The sequence below is a fragment of the Saccopteryx bilineata genome, chromosome 1 (genome assembly GCF_036850765.1).
Source record: "Saccopteryx bilineata isolate mSacBil1 chromosome 1, mSacBil1_pri_phased_curated, whole genome shotgun sequence".
Classification (NCBI taxonomy): domain Eukaryota; kingdom Metazoa; phylum Chordata; class Mammalia; order Chiroptera; family Emballonuridae; genus Saccopteryx; species Saccopteryx bilineata.
Window position 1 is genome coordinate 260,172,771 of NC_089490.1, and position 14,529 is coordinate 260,187,299.

A 14,529-nucleotide genomic window follows, 5' to 3' on the forward strand; every position below is an offset into this window, starting at 1 on the left:
CTAAGCATCCTTACAATCATTATTTTGAACTCCGCATCTGGAAGTTTGATTATTTCCATATCACTCAGTTCATCTCTCGAAAGTGTCTCTTGTGGTTTCATTTGGATTGCACTCCTTTGTTTTCTCATCTTCTTCTTCTTTTTTTTTTTTTATTTGTAGAGTTGATTGAGTCTAGGCCTGGTGTTGTCTGCCTCCAGTTTTCAGTTGTGTTATTTTTAGGTCTTCGTGGGTTGGTATCAGCTATTATTTGTAATCCACTTTAGGATTTGGGCAGCTTTGAAGTCTTGATTTGTTTGTTTTCTTAACAGGTGATAGTCTTGTTAACTGATCTCAGCAGGGGGCTTCCTTGAAACTGTATCCAGGAATGCTGTGGGTGTAACCTGAGATGCTGAAGGTCTCTTCCTCCAACTAATCTCACTGGGGGCAGGGTTTTTTCTCTCAGCTTCAGTAGGGGGAGGTGTATCTCAGATCTCCATGGAGACCTGAGTTACTGCCCCTCCTCCCCACTTCTTGTTTTCAGCTGTGTCTTGTTGTGCTGATTGGAGCTGGATAGATGTCCGGAGATCTCTGATCCGGAAGCACTTCAGCTCTGTTTTGTGAAAGGTTCAGTCCCTCCCCCAGCTATGGCCGCCTCCAGCACGAATGAGTCAGCTTTTTTATTTTGTTTCTTGCATACCTTAGCCCCTCACAGTCTGTCCCTCTCCCTGTCTTTTCCACTTGGGAGATAAGCTGGTCTTTTCAACCCACCTTGCTCCCTGGTCGCCAGGTAAGTGGCTGTGAGCAGTAGTTTCTGCTCTTTTTCCTCTGTGAAATCCTCTCTGGGCTCTCAGCCTCACCCCCCTCCTTCCCTTCCTGTAAGCAGAGGAGATTCAGGCACTCCTTACCAGGATTATTGTGGCTTCCTCTTTGCTCCTTGGTTTTTGAGAGCTGTTCTTGCAGTTCAGTGTTGGTTTTTCATGCTGATTTTTTCTAAATTGATTTGTATTCCAGTTTGGTGTTGAGAGCTGGGTGTCTGTGCATCCGCCTACTCCGCTGCCATCTTCCTCTTCCGTCAGGTGTTTTCTTTAAAGCAGAATTTTTTGTTTTTGAGAAAATGTCTACCAAATCCTTCCTTCCTTCCTTTCTTCCTTCCTTCCTTCCTTCCTTCCTTCCTTCCTTCCTTCCTTCCTTCCTCCTTCCTTCCTTCCTTCCTTCCTTCCTTCCTCTTCTTTTTCTTTTCTTTTTCTTTCTCTCTCTCTTTTCTCTTTCTTTCTCTTTCTCTCTCTCTTTCTTTTAAAGATTTTATTTACTGATTTTATGGAGAGAGGATGGGGAGAGTGAGAAGTAGAGTTGCTTCAGTTTAGTTGTTCATTGCTTGCTTGTTGTCATATGTGCCTTATCAGCCAAGCCCAGGTTTCAAACCAACCTCAGCATTCCAGTCAATGCTCTAGCCACTGTGCCACCGTAGGCCAGGCCCCAACTTTCAATATTTGTCTTTCAGTTATTTTATAGAAGAATGACATTTTTCAGGGGAGGGGGTAAGTCTGCTAGGTCAGCTTCCAAATCCAGCCATCAGCAGTGTCTTTGAGACAGCCCCGTATAGTTCAGTGTACAGCCAGGGTTCTTAGGTGCACTTCCTATTCTGTCACATAAAATATTAAAAAGAAATGTATGCAAGAGTCTACATGTCACATAATTGTTCACCTTCCTGTTTCATCAAGGACATTCTTATGTGAAACTGACATTTTTTCACTGAGCTGAAAGTGGTGAGGACAAAAGTGATAGCCTGTCCAGTTGGCACCACTGCCTTGTGTCACACAAAGGTGCCAGCAGCTTGACATACTCTCATTTATATAGCATCAGCCAAATGTCAGTACAGTGAAAATCACAAGTAACCTTTCAGCATAATTATAAAAAATATTTAAGTTCATTTATTGATTTTAGGGAGAAAGGATCAGGGGGGATGGGAAGCATCACCTTGCTTCTTGTATGTGCCTTGAACGGGCAAGCTTGGGGTCTTGAACTGGTGACCTCAGCATTTCAGGTGGACACTTTATCCACTGCACCACCACCGGCAAGGCTATAAAAATAATATTGACATCATGGGTGTCCTGAGAGGTTCTTGAGGAGCCCAGGTTCCCTGGATCTCTGTGAGAGCAACTGGCTTCCAGCATCTCTCGCCAGTGCAGTTAAGGGCGGGCTCACACTCAACTGTCTCCCCTGAGGCTGCTGAACCAGACTCAACTTCTTTGCTTACTTACTCCTAAAGCATCTTCTTAGAAGCAGGGAGTCGATATTTCTTGGCTCGGTTCTGGTTATTTATCCAACTGAAACAAAGTTGAGTAATACCAGGAAAAAAATATTTCTGAGATCAGCAACTCCAGACCTGTATAAAGCTGTGAATTTTGCCATCCTATTACATTATATGTATATATGCATAAATACGCTAGTAATTTACTTTCCTCATCATTTTTTAAAAGATTAAAATTTTTTTATTGCTTTTAAAGAAGGAGAGAGAGGGAAATCGAGGGGGGGGAGAAGGAGAGAGAGAGAGAGAGAGCTGAAGGGGGTGGGGTGGGGAGCAGGAAGCATCAATTTGTAATAGCTGTGTTCTCTTTCCCTCAGACTCTTCATAGTCCCCAGGCTGCAGCCTGGTGGTGGCTCTGCTGGGTTGCAGCACCTTGCAGCTGCCACCCTCCAGCTCTGCCCAGTGGCTCAAGGAAAGGAGGGAGGGTGGGCAGAAGGAAGAGGCTGGAGACAGATCGTTAGCCTTCCTCCTCACCCTGGGGAGAGCTGGTTCACAGGCTGCCAGTCCAGAGCCCTACAAATTCAAGGCATTGGGGGAACCCTCCCAGCCAGTTTTCAGCTAGCAATTGGCCGTCATGTGCTCAGGGGCCAGCCAGCCAGCTGCCCATCAGAGGGGCCCCCCTGGGCCCCCCAGGTGCTCCATTCTTCAGCTGCATAGCTCTCGGGCCTCCTCCCCCTGCTCAAGTCCAACTCCTCCATGTGGATGCGAATGTCCTTCTCCATCCAGCCTTTCTCTGTGAAGCTGTGGACCACAGGAAGGATGAGTAAGACCAGCACACGTACAGCAGCTGCAGCTCCATCAGAAGTGAGTTGAAAAAGTAAAGGCTAAAGAAGGGGCTTGAATTGCAATGGCCTCCTAGAATGTGATCTAGAAGATCTGGTGGGCAAGAGCACAGGGCGAGGGGAGAAGGCCAAGGAGGACATGATGAGTTGCACACTCGCCACTGGTGCACAGGTGAAGATTGTGTATGTCTCCAGCAGGTGGGCCGGGACTTGTGCAGCAGCAGCAGCAGCAGCAGAGAGCCAGTACACAGCAGACAGGCGGGAGGAAAAGGTGCTGGTCATGAGGCAGTGCACCACCTGTTCCTGAAAATCCTTGCACCTGATGTCTGATGGCGACGTGACTGACATCAACACTGAGTTGTAGAAAGTCAGTGTGAGGAGGGACCAACAATACAGGCTTGGCTAAAGGGGCTGGTTTGGATAGTTGTCCCAGCACATGGCCAGCTCTCTCTCCCCCATCCTCTCTAAAGGAAAAGAAACATTTAAAAAGATTTAAATAACTAAAAAGAAAGCTTATTGGTTCTAAATACATAGGTTTAAACTCATAAAAGATACAACCGATACATAAGAAAATGGAAGGTTTGTTTTTGATTGTTCTCACAAATGCTGGTAATTTAAATGTATACTGACAAAAATATCAATGAAGAGGACAGGAACCTTCTTATATTTTCTTGACAATCAATTTTCTGATATTCTTAATCCCCAAAGGGCATCCAGATCCCAAAAGATTTAGATACTGGATAACTACAAGAAGATCTACCTTTTTTAACTTGATCAACTCTAAAACGGAAAAGATAATCTGCTGTTCACTGTGCCACCCACCTAACTTTAATCATTTTTTTCTATCAGATCACAGACCACTTTTATAAGTATTAAAGAGACAATCAATGATCAAAATATTTAATGGTTGTGTAAGTACATGGAAGAGGACACAAGCAATATGGGATCTTGCGCATGCCTTCCTGGTAAACAATACAAAGCAGGCTCTGATAAAGCCAAATGAACAATAGGAACAAGTGACATAATCACTGGGTGGGGGGGCATCATTTCAAAGAAAGGCTCAAGGGAGGACAACTAGACATGATGGTTCATTGGCCATAAAGGACAAGATACAGAGGCGGTATCAAAAGTCTCCAGCATAAAAAACCAACAGATTAATGAACAGTTAAGACAAACTCAAAGAAACCAGTCATCTCAGTGCACACAGGAAAAGCGACCATCTGCTTCTCCACCCCTCCCTCTTTCCCTTCTCTCTCTCTCTCTTCCCCTGCCACAACCATGTCTTGGCTCCATGACCTTGACTCAGGTGCTAACCCCCCCCCCAAAAAAAAAAACCCAGCTCCATTGCCAAGCAACAGAGCAATGAGGACACATGGGCAGAGCATTGCCTGGTAGGGGGCTTGCTGGGTGGATCCTAGTCAGGGTGCATGCAGGAGTTTGTCTCTCTGCCTCTCCATTTCTCAGTTAAGAAGAAAAAATAAAATACAGTCAGAATATCAAATATGTAATGAAAGCTATAAAACATCTCTATACATACACTCATGATGCAAACACACATAAACATTGAGAGAAAATAGAAGAAATGGAAAAATTCACCATGTTGATGTAAGAGATGTTTATGAACATATTGTTATAATGTCAATTAACCCCATATTTTTAATAGAATCAATAAAAATTCAAATATAATGTCAAAATGCCCCATATTTTCTACAGAGTAAATGTAATATTAGTTAAAATCATAGCTGGTCGTTTTGCTAGAAACTGACAAACTGATTGTACAATACATCCGTGGTCCCCAACCCCCGGGCCGCGGACCAGCACTGGTCCTCAGAGAAAGAATAAATAACTTACGTTATTTTTGTTTTATTTATATTTAAGTCTGAACAATGTTTTATTTTTAAAAAATGACCAGATTCTCTCTGTTATATCCCTCTAAGACTCTTGACGCTTGTCTCGGTCACATGATACATTTATCCGTCCCACCCTAAAGGCCGGTCCATGAAAATATTTTCTGACATTAAACCGGTCCATGGCCCAAAAAAGGTTGGGGACCACTGCAATGCATAGAGAAATGCAAAGGGTCAAAAATAGCTAAATCTTGAAACAGAACAAAGTGGGAGAACTTATACAATTGTATATTATATTTTAATACATATTAAAAGCTACTGTATTTAACACAGAATGGTATTGGCTTAAGAACAGACAAACAGACCAATGAAACAGAAGAGTCAAAAAACAGTCATTTGATTTATGACAAAGGTGGCGCTGCAGAGTAGTGAGAAAAAGATGGTCTCTTTGATGGCTGGCGGAAGCTAGATTGGTGAATTGACCACTCTGGCTGGAGCGAGTCAGACTCCTTGGCCAGTCCGAGTCCTTAGTGGAGAGCGGGGACACTGAGCTGCTTCTATCGGTTTCCCCCGCCAAACCGCCTAGGTCAGTATCAGGCCTTGTTTTTTGCAGGGCTCCATCATGGCATCCCGGGAAGAAGAACATCCAGGTGGTGGTGAGATGCAGACCACTTAATTTGGCAGAGCAGAAAGCAAGTGCCCATTCTATAGTAGAGTGTGATCATGTGAAAAAAGAAGTTAGTGTACGGACTGGAGGATTGGCTGACAAGAGCTCAAGGGAAACATTTTCTTTTGATATGGTATTTGGAGCATCTACTAAACAGAAGTTTATCGAAGTTGTTTGTCCAGTTTCAGATGAAGTTTTTATGGGCTATAATTGCACTGTTTTTGCATATGGCCAAACTGGCACTGGAAAAACCTTTACAATGGAAGGTGAAATGTCACCTAATGAACAGTATACTTGGGAGGAGGATCCTTTGGCTGGTATAATTCCACATACTCTTCATCAAACTTTTGAGAAACTTACTGATAGTGGTACTGAATTTTCAGACAAAGTGTCTCTGCTGGAAATCTATAGTGAAGAACTTTTTGATCTCCTTAGTCCATCTTTTGATGTTTCTAAGAGACTACAGATGTTTGATGATCCCCGAAACAAGAGGGGAGTGATAATCAAAGGTTTAGAAGAAATTACAGTACACAACAAAGATGAAGTTTACCAAATTTTGGAGAAGGGAGCAGCAAAAAGGAAAACTGCAGCAACATTAATGAATGCATACTCTAGTTGTTCCCACTCAGTTTTCTCTGTTACAATACATATGAAAGAAACTACCCTCGATGGAGAGGAGCTGGTGAAAATCGGAAAGTTGAACTTGGTTGATCTTGCAGGAAGTGAAAACATTGGCTGTTCTGGAGCAGTTGACAAGAGAGCTCGGGAAGCTGGAAATACCAATCAATCTCTGTTGACTGTGGGAGGGGTTCCTACTGTTCTTGTAGAAAGAATACCTCGTGTTCCTTACCGAGAATCTAAACTAACCAGAATCCTCCAGGATTCTCTTGGAGGACATACAAGAGCATCTATAATTACAACAATTTCTCCTGTATCTCTCAATTTTGAGGAAACTCTGAATACATTGGTTTATGCTCATAGAACAAAGAACATACTGAATAAGCCTGAAGTTAACTAGAAACTGACCAAAAAAGCCCTCATTAAGGAATATACAGAAGAGATAAAGCATCTGAAATGAGATCTTGCTGTAGCCTGTGAAAAAAATGGGATGTACATTTCTGAAGAAAGTTATAGTCCTTTACTGGACTATCGCCCCTGAGACAGAGGAATTCCTAGAAGCTGACAAGTCGCCCCAAGGAGAAGCATTCCGGACATACCAGGACTTTTAATTCAACACCCACTTACTCAAAATTCTTCCTTACCCTATATAATTTGTCCCCCTAGCTTGTACTAGGAGACAAGTACAAGTGTACTAGGCACTTCTTCTCCCTGGAGAAGTGCCCGGCAGGGTTCCTTTCTTCCTTTCAATAAAACCTGTTACTCTGGTCTTTTCGCACTCCCATGGATTCCAACATTTGGTGCCAAAACCGGGACAGGGTACTAACTGCCTGGACAATCCCTCTTTGCTGTCCAAACTTATAACCAGGGAAGCAATGGGCAGCGGTAGCTCGTTCCAGGCTCACTCCCTGATTCTGTTTGGACATGTAATTGTAGGTCGATTGGCCAGCAGTCTAACCCTGTCCTGAACCCCTGCTGGACCAGAAAGATAAGGAGTTTCTCCCTTCCCCTTCCCCGGTTGGCCTCCAAATTTCTCTCTAAAAACACTCCTTCCTGTTTGGACAGTTTTTGACTTCGGACCCCATATCTATGAGTGGTCTGCCTCTACTCCTCTACTGGACTTCTACGAAAGTCTAGGCACGCCAAGCCAGGCCCCTCTCCTACGTCCCGGGATTTCAGCCTTGGGGTGATGACCTCTTGTCTGAGACTCTCCTTCTACGGAGATTTTCTGTCGGAACTGTGACTGAAGGCAGGGACACCCCCTTTTCTCACCAGTCTTTTCTACTGTGGGCTCCTCTCAGTCCAAACCATCCAGCCAGACTCCCCTTGGAACATGGGGTCCTCCCAATCTCAGGTCTCAGACACTACTCGACTCCTACGGGACTCACTCTACTCTCTGAGGTTCACAGTTTGGGAGGTTTCTAATCCGAGTGGCCTGCTTCCATGGACTTCCTGAAAGTCTAGGCTCTTAGCCAGGTTGCTTTCTACTACCATTATAATATCCCAAGAGATCTTGACAATTTCTGCCACCAGATGGGGAGGGCATCAGAAATTCCTTACGCACAGGCTTCCTTCTCCCTTCGCTCCCATTCTTAAATCTCTGTACCACCTGTAATACATGCGGGCCATTTTTGGCCAGAGAAACCTCACCTAAAACCTCCGCTCCTAATCTTTCCTTCTCCACAGACTCCCAACTCTCTCTCCCTCCTGCCTGACCCCCAGGGGCACCCCTCTCTCAGGACTCCTCTTTAGTCCTTCTGGAAGTCTCTTCCACTTGAGTCTCTTCCCTCCAGAAAGCCTCCTCCCCTCTCTTTGCAAAAATCATGTTTCTCATTCACTTACAAATACCTGTCTCTCTTTCTCCTCCCCCACTGGCCAGGGGCCCCTCCCTTCTCCCCTGTGTTTTTTGTCCCCTTCCCCTCCTTAGAAGCTGTGGCTCCGGCTGCAGTGCCTGTCTCTTCTCTGACCCCTCCTCCTTCCTTACAAACTGTGACTGTGCCTCTTTCCTCCTTGCCCTCTCCCCTCTCCTCAGAGCTCTAAATCTTTTTTGACTCCTCTGACCACGTGGAACTTTAGTCTCTTCGTCCTCCTGCAGATTCTGACCCTCCTTTTCCATCCAGCTGCTCACACTGTCCATCTGCCTGCTTTCTCTCCTCCTCCCCTCTATGCTGACAACTCCCTGCCATCTCGAAAAGCTTACAAAAGCAGAGTTGTCTGTTGAGCTGTGTGAGTGAATAGTCTGTTTTGTCTCTTTGTTTGTCAGAAAACACCTCTAGTATATAATTTTATTTTATTTTATTTTTTTATTCATTTTAGAGAGGAGAGAGAAAGGGAGAGAGAGAGACAGAGAGGGAGAGAGGGAGGTGAGGAGGAGCTGGAAGCATCAACTCCCATATGTGCCTTGACCAGGCAAGCCCAGGGTTTTGAACCGGCGACCTCAGCATTTCCAGGTTGACGCTTTATCCACTGTGCCACCACAGGTCAGGCTCTAGTACAATTTTAATTGAAACAAGTAAAGCACACTCATTTAAAGTCCTTAAAAAAAAAAAGATGGCCTTTTCATTAAATGGCACCATGTCTATAGAAAATCCAACTGGATTTGCAAAGGGAAAAGGGAACCTCAGCCCCTACAATATGTCGTACTTTAAAAAACAACAATTTCAAGTGGATTTGAGAATCTCAATGTGTAAGTTAAAACAAGAAATTTATCTGCTGGAACTATAATCAGATATGACTATTTTACCCTAAGCTTAAATTCATTAACATTAAATCAGTAACATGAAATATTCAGCCCCAAAGTTTCATCTAGCCATTATCAATGCTTGGTAGCCATCAGTCCTATATATGCAGATAGAGAAATGTTCCATCATATGAGAAAGTTCTCTAATGGACAATGTTGACCGAGGACGCACCAACAGAATTTTAGACTCAGGGTAAAACAAAAAAAAATTTATTACACTCGCGAGCGGGCCCAAGGCAAGGAAATGGCCAAGAGCCCCGAGCCACTTCAGCAGGCAAGTTTTATACCTATTTTACCTGGGGAGTGCAACAATTGATTGCCTCAGATGCTTGCAGCCTTGCCTTTCCGATAAGCCCCTAATCAAACACCGGATGCCTGCGGCTTCTTCAAGGAGCCTGGGCAAACATCTAGGGGCCGGGTGGGCCAGTTATTGTTTTACAAGCCAAGATGAGTTAAGCAAAAATCAGACGAAAAAGATCAGACAGATTCCACTGTTACACAGACGGAATCCACTGTTACAGACAATAATGTTCTAGGAAGTAATATAGAAGCATATCTTTCTGACCTTGAAGTAGGTTACATTTTCTTTAAAAAGAAAGAGCATGAAGTTAAAAAGAAAATATTAGCTCTGGTTAGGTAGTTCAGTTGGTTAGAGTATCAGTTTATATTTTTAAGCAAAAAAAAAGGGGGGAGAAAAATGTATTGCATTTACAGAAAATCTTAAATGCAGAAGAGAGAGAGACACATATATGTTTGTTTACATTAAATATATACAAGGTGAGGCAAAAGTAGGTTCATAGATGTGAGTACATGAAACAGTTTATTTTTGTATTATTATTTGCTAATTATTTTATTTTTTCATAAAATCAAATGTCAACCTACTTTTGCCAAACTGTGTATTCTTGTGTTAGAAAAGAAATAAAGAAAGGAGAAATCATAAACGATGATTACCTATAAGAGGAGAGAAGGAGCAGAGTGGAGGAGCAGGGATAATAGATGCCAGACTTCTCTAAACATACTTCTTGTACAAATTTATGTTGGAAACGTAAATATTTTAATAACTATTAAAATTAAAATTTTAAAAGTCAGTCCTAACTTTGAAAAAAACTTGAAAAAAAATGAACCTGACTGTAGTGTGCAGCTTAGCTACACAGAGATGAACTGTTCCAATATACTTTAAAATATAATAATTTGTAATGTGAGTGCATAGTGAGATGCACCTTACAGATGAAAAGAATGGCAAAATATCAAACTGTTATCATCATCATGTTGTTGGTGTGTGTTGGTATTGTTTTCTCTGTCTGTTTGAGGATTGGGGTAACACATGAGTAATTATGGGGTTTTTTGTAGTTTTTTTTTAAGATTTCTTTTTTTTAAATTTTTTAAATTCATTTTAGAGAGGAGAGAGAAAGGGAGATAGAGAGACAGAGAGGGAGAGAGAGAGGAGAGAGAGACAGAGAGAGAAGGTGGGGAGGAGCTGGAAGCATCAACTCCCACATATGCCTTGACCAGGCAAGCCCAGGGTTTCGAACCCGTGACCTCAGCATTTCCAGGTCAACGCTTTATCCACTGTGCCACCACAGGTCAGGCCAAGTAATTATGTTTATGAAGATAAAAACTGGGGGTTTTGTTGTGAGAAAGGAGATATCTAAGATTGATAAAATACATAAAAACCTTATGTGCTGAACTTATTTCGAGAACATATTTTTGGAAATAGTAGTATTGAACTTGTGATGTATAAATATTTTTAAAAATGCACAGTAACTGCAAAATACCTAGAAACGCTGACTCAACCCAGCAGCAATAAGCACACCTATTGTCCAGATTATATCTCTACATAGCATCTCCCACAAAAAAAGAGTGAAGAGACCTTGAAGACTAGTTGATTCCAGGTGTGAGACAGGAAATTTATAAGATGAACCTGGATATTTATAATACCAGAAGCAGTTTCTCCCACCTTGGAAACTCAAAAAATTGAGATTAAATGTCAAGGGCTAAATATAAGTAATTTGTATGTTTTCTTTCCATAATGAATAAAAAACCTATCTGTGGGCCCAGTTAGTCTTATTCTTAATTCTAGCCCTTTCAGAATTTCCCTTCACGTGTTGTCATCCTAATATGCTAAGGAAACATCTAGTTTGTTGGACACACTACCATATGGTGCTTCTACTACAAAAATCTGATGAGCTCTAACAGCCTCCATACTGGCAGGAGAGCAGGGTCTCTATGTTGTGGAAAACTCTTAACAAAGCAAGCCTTCACTCCTCACCTGCTGCTTCAGTGGGTCACCTCTGGAAGGCCGTCAGGTTCCCTGGCTGAAAGCACTGGTAGCCGTGACCATGAGCCATTGAATGCTGGAGGCCTTGAGTCAATGACTTCTACCTTTGAGCTCCTGGAAGTGCTCCCTTCCCCAAGTTGTTGGGAGGTGCAGCACACTGCACCATCATGCTGGACTTGCTGAAAAAATGGGATGGCAACCTTTTCCTCATGTGTAAGTTCCTTCAGGCTCTCACCATCCTGTATAATAGGTTTGGGGTTTGGGAATGGAAGAGATAAAACAGTGATTTCACTGAAGGAAAATTCTAGGACCAAGTCGGGATCAATGCAGAGCCCACGGTAGGGTTCACGGCACTCTAATTTCCCATTTTAGAGAGAGCCGGCTTTTCAGATTACTTCACTGGCAAACCTGTGCCTGTATGTCCCTCTCTCTTTTACCTGTATGAAAAAGAAGGCTGTCAAAAGGTAAAGAAATAAAGGATGTTAAACTCTTAGTCTTGACATTCTTAGTGAGTTGATGACAAGAAAGCAATTCTCCTCCAGTGCCTCCTTGCAAACACCGCTTGTAACTGACTGCTTTCAGACACACATGCTTTTTTTTTATAATAACAACGTGGAAAATCGCTGGGTGAAGATTCACATATTTATGTCTTCCTCCAGAAACCTCACTGAAACAATATGGAATTTATTTTCTTTAAAAAGGCACAAATTGTCAAGACAAAAATAGTGGAAAAAAGCAACAAAATTTTAGAATTTAGACAGCAGAACAGGTGTAACTGACTCAGAAGGCCCAAGAAGGTGAAACTGTCAGCAGCAGGAAAACCAGTCAGCAACTTGCTGAGTCCCTGAGGGCTTCCTTCAGTCCGAGAGGGCTCCCTGACCCAGGAACTGGGGGTGCTGAGCAGTTCTGGAAGTGTAGCAAAAATGATGTAGACAAGAGCAGAACAGGTTAGGGCTCTTTCAGAAGCAATTAGGTCACCCAGGGAGAAAACTAGACATTTTTTCTTGAATAAGATAAGATAGATTTGAAGTGAGAGATGGTGAAGGACTGTCTTGAAAAGAGAGAGCAAATGAAGCCAAATTGATACTTTGCACAGAAGATTGGAAGAGCCTTCTCTGGGGATCTGAATGGTCCAAGGGCCAAAAGAGGCTGGCAGCACACATCCCCAATAAAGTAGCTCAGCCAGGTCCCTCTATAGTGCAGACCAGTCAACAAAACCCAGCAGACTTTTTAATCAGGTTCTTAACATTCTACTATTTTTTTGTGACAGAGACAGAGAGAGGGACTATAAGGACAGACAGAAAGGGAGAGAGATGAGAAGCATCAATCTTTGATGCAGCACCTTAGTTGTTCATTGACTGCTTTCTCATACGTGGGCCTTCAGCAGACTGAGTGACCCCTTGCTTGAGCCAGTGACCTTGGGTCCAAGGTGAGCTTTTTGCTCAAGCCAGATGAGCCCGCGCTCAAGCTGGCGACCTCGGGGTCTCGAACCTGGGTCCTTCCACATCCAACTCTACCCACTGTGCCACTGCCTGGTCAGGCCCAAATTCTACATTCTTAACAATCTGTAGGTTCTCAGATTTTCAGTCATTTATAATATATTTTTCTTTCAGCAAATCAATCAAATAATATTTATTATATACTACCATTTTAATTATTAAAAATATGTAAGTAGGAATTTATTAAATTCTGTCTTACTATTATATACCCTTTATACTGGATATATCTTTCTTATATCCACCATAATGGGGGTTAATTTCAGGGCTCAGAATATCCAAAGAAAAACTGTGCTTTAGACCAACTACTAGTCAAGTCCACGGTGAATCCTCTCCTGTCCTTTCCTCTATGAATATAAAGGTTCCCATCCTGAAAGAGGAATACCCCGAGTGTGGGGAGTTCAAAGAGTCACTTCTTAACTTTAAAACTAAAGACTCTTTCTATGAATGTTTCCAAAGCTCTTGATGATATGTAAGGGTCTGGATTTGGAGAAAGCAACACAATAACATTTATATTTGTAAAAGTGTTAAGATTCTTTTTTAAAATAAATTTGTTTTTACCCTGTGAGAAGTTTCTCTTCCTTCAGGTCTTATGAACTGAAAGGCATCTGGACCTGCCAAAGTTTTATTTATATATATAATTTATTATTATTTTAGACAGAGATATTGAAAGATTCAAAGGGAGAGAGGGAGAAAGAAAGAAGCGTCAACTTGTTGCTCCACTTAGTTGTGCATTGATTATTTCTCATACATGCTTTGACCAGGAATGGAAATAACTTGGGCTAAAGCCAATGACCCCATGCTCAAACCAGTGACCTCAGGTTTCAAACTGGCAACCTTGGTGTTCCAGGTTGATGCTCTATTCCCTGCGTCACTGCCGGTGAGGCAGGCCCTGCCTAGATTTGTCACTGCCTTTAGTCAAGGACCTCCCTGGGTCTAAGCAGCCATGTTATCAGCTACAGTGAGGTTCCCTTCATTGCTATGGGTAATGCTCTGTATTTGTGCAAAATTTAATATGATAAAAATTAAATGACATTTCACAAAGCAAATATTCGAAAACATCAAGCCATCCAACCAAAGTCTGGTAAAGCATTCAAGCAAAGTATCACTCACCAAAGTGAAACTTCTGGAGCTAGAATTGTAACTTTGATTTCCCAAACTACTCTGGTCACGGGCTCTGCTGCTGCTGGATGACCGGTCCGAGTCTATGATTTGGTTTCCTGATGTCTCCCCAGGAAAGGTCAGCTGGACTGGAAGTTGTGGATGAACTCTAGAGAAGCCAAGCACAAGGGACAAAGGTTAGTGAGCCCAGAGAGTAAATATCTAATCCCCCAAATGAGAGGCATCCACAGTCACCGCCTCCACCAGTAAGACAGAGTCAGGAACCCTGAGGCAGCTTGTTTGATGATGTGTATTTCCATTTCTCCTGTAGATCTTTCTTCATTATCAAGATCAAGATGATTGCTTCTCATGTGTGCCTTGAGGGGGGGGGGGCTCCAGCCAAGCCAATGACCCCTTGCTCAAGCCAGAGACCTGGGGCTTCAACCCAGTGACCTTTGGGTTCAAGCCAGTGACCATGGGGTCATGTCTATAATCCCACGCTCAAGCCTGCAACCCCATACTCAAGCCGATGACCTCAGGGTTTCAAACTTGGGTCCTCAGTGTTCTAGGCCAATGTTCTATCCACTGTGCCACCATTTGGTCAGGCTGTGAGAGTTATTCTTAAAATTACCCTGGTGAGGATGACTTGATAGGATCATGTTCTGGCACCTTCCTTTGGACTTGGGGTCTGTATTTGCATGCTCTTTCATACC

At 42.8% G+C, this 14,529-nt stretch overlaps 1 pseudogene; it reads left to right on the forward strand.

Annotated features, from left to right (window-relative positions):
• The first annotated feature begins 4,666 nt into the window (after positions 1-4,666).
• Positions 4,667-6,742, forward strand: LOC136321053 (kinesin-like protein KIF11 pseudogene; annotated as a pseudogene).
• The last annotated feature ends 7,787 nt before the right edge of the window (positions 6,743-14,529 follow it).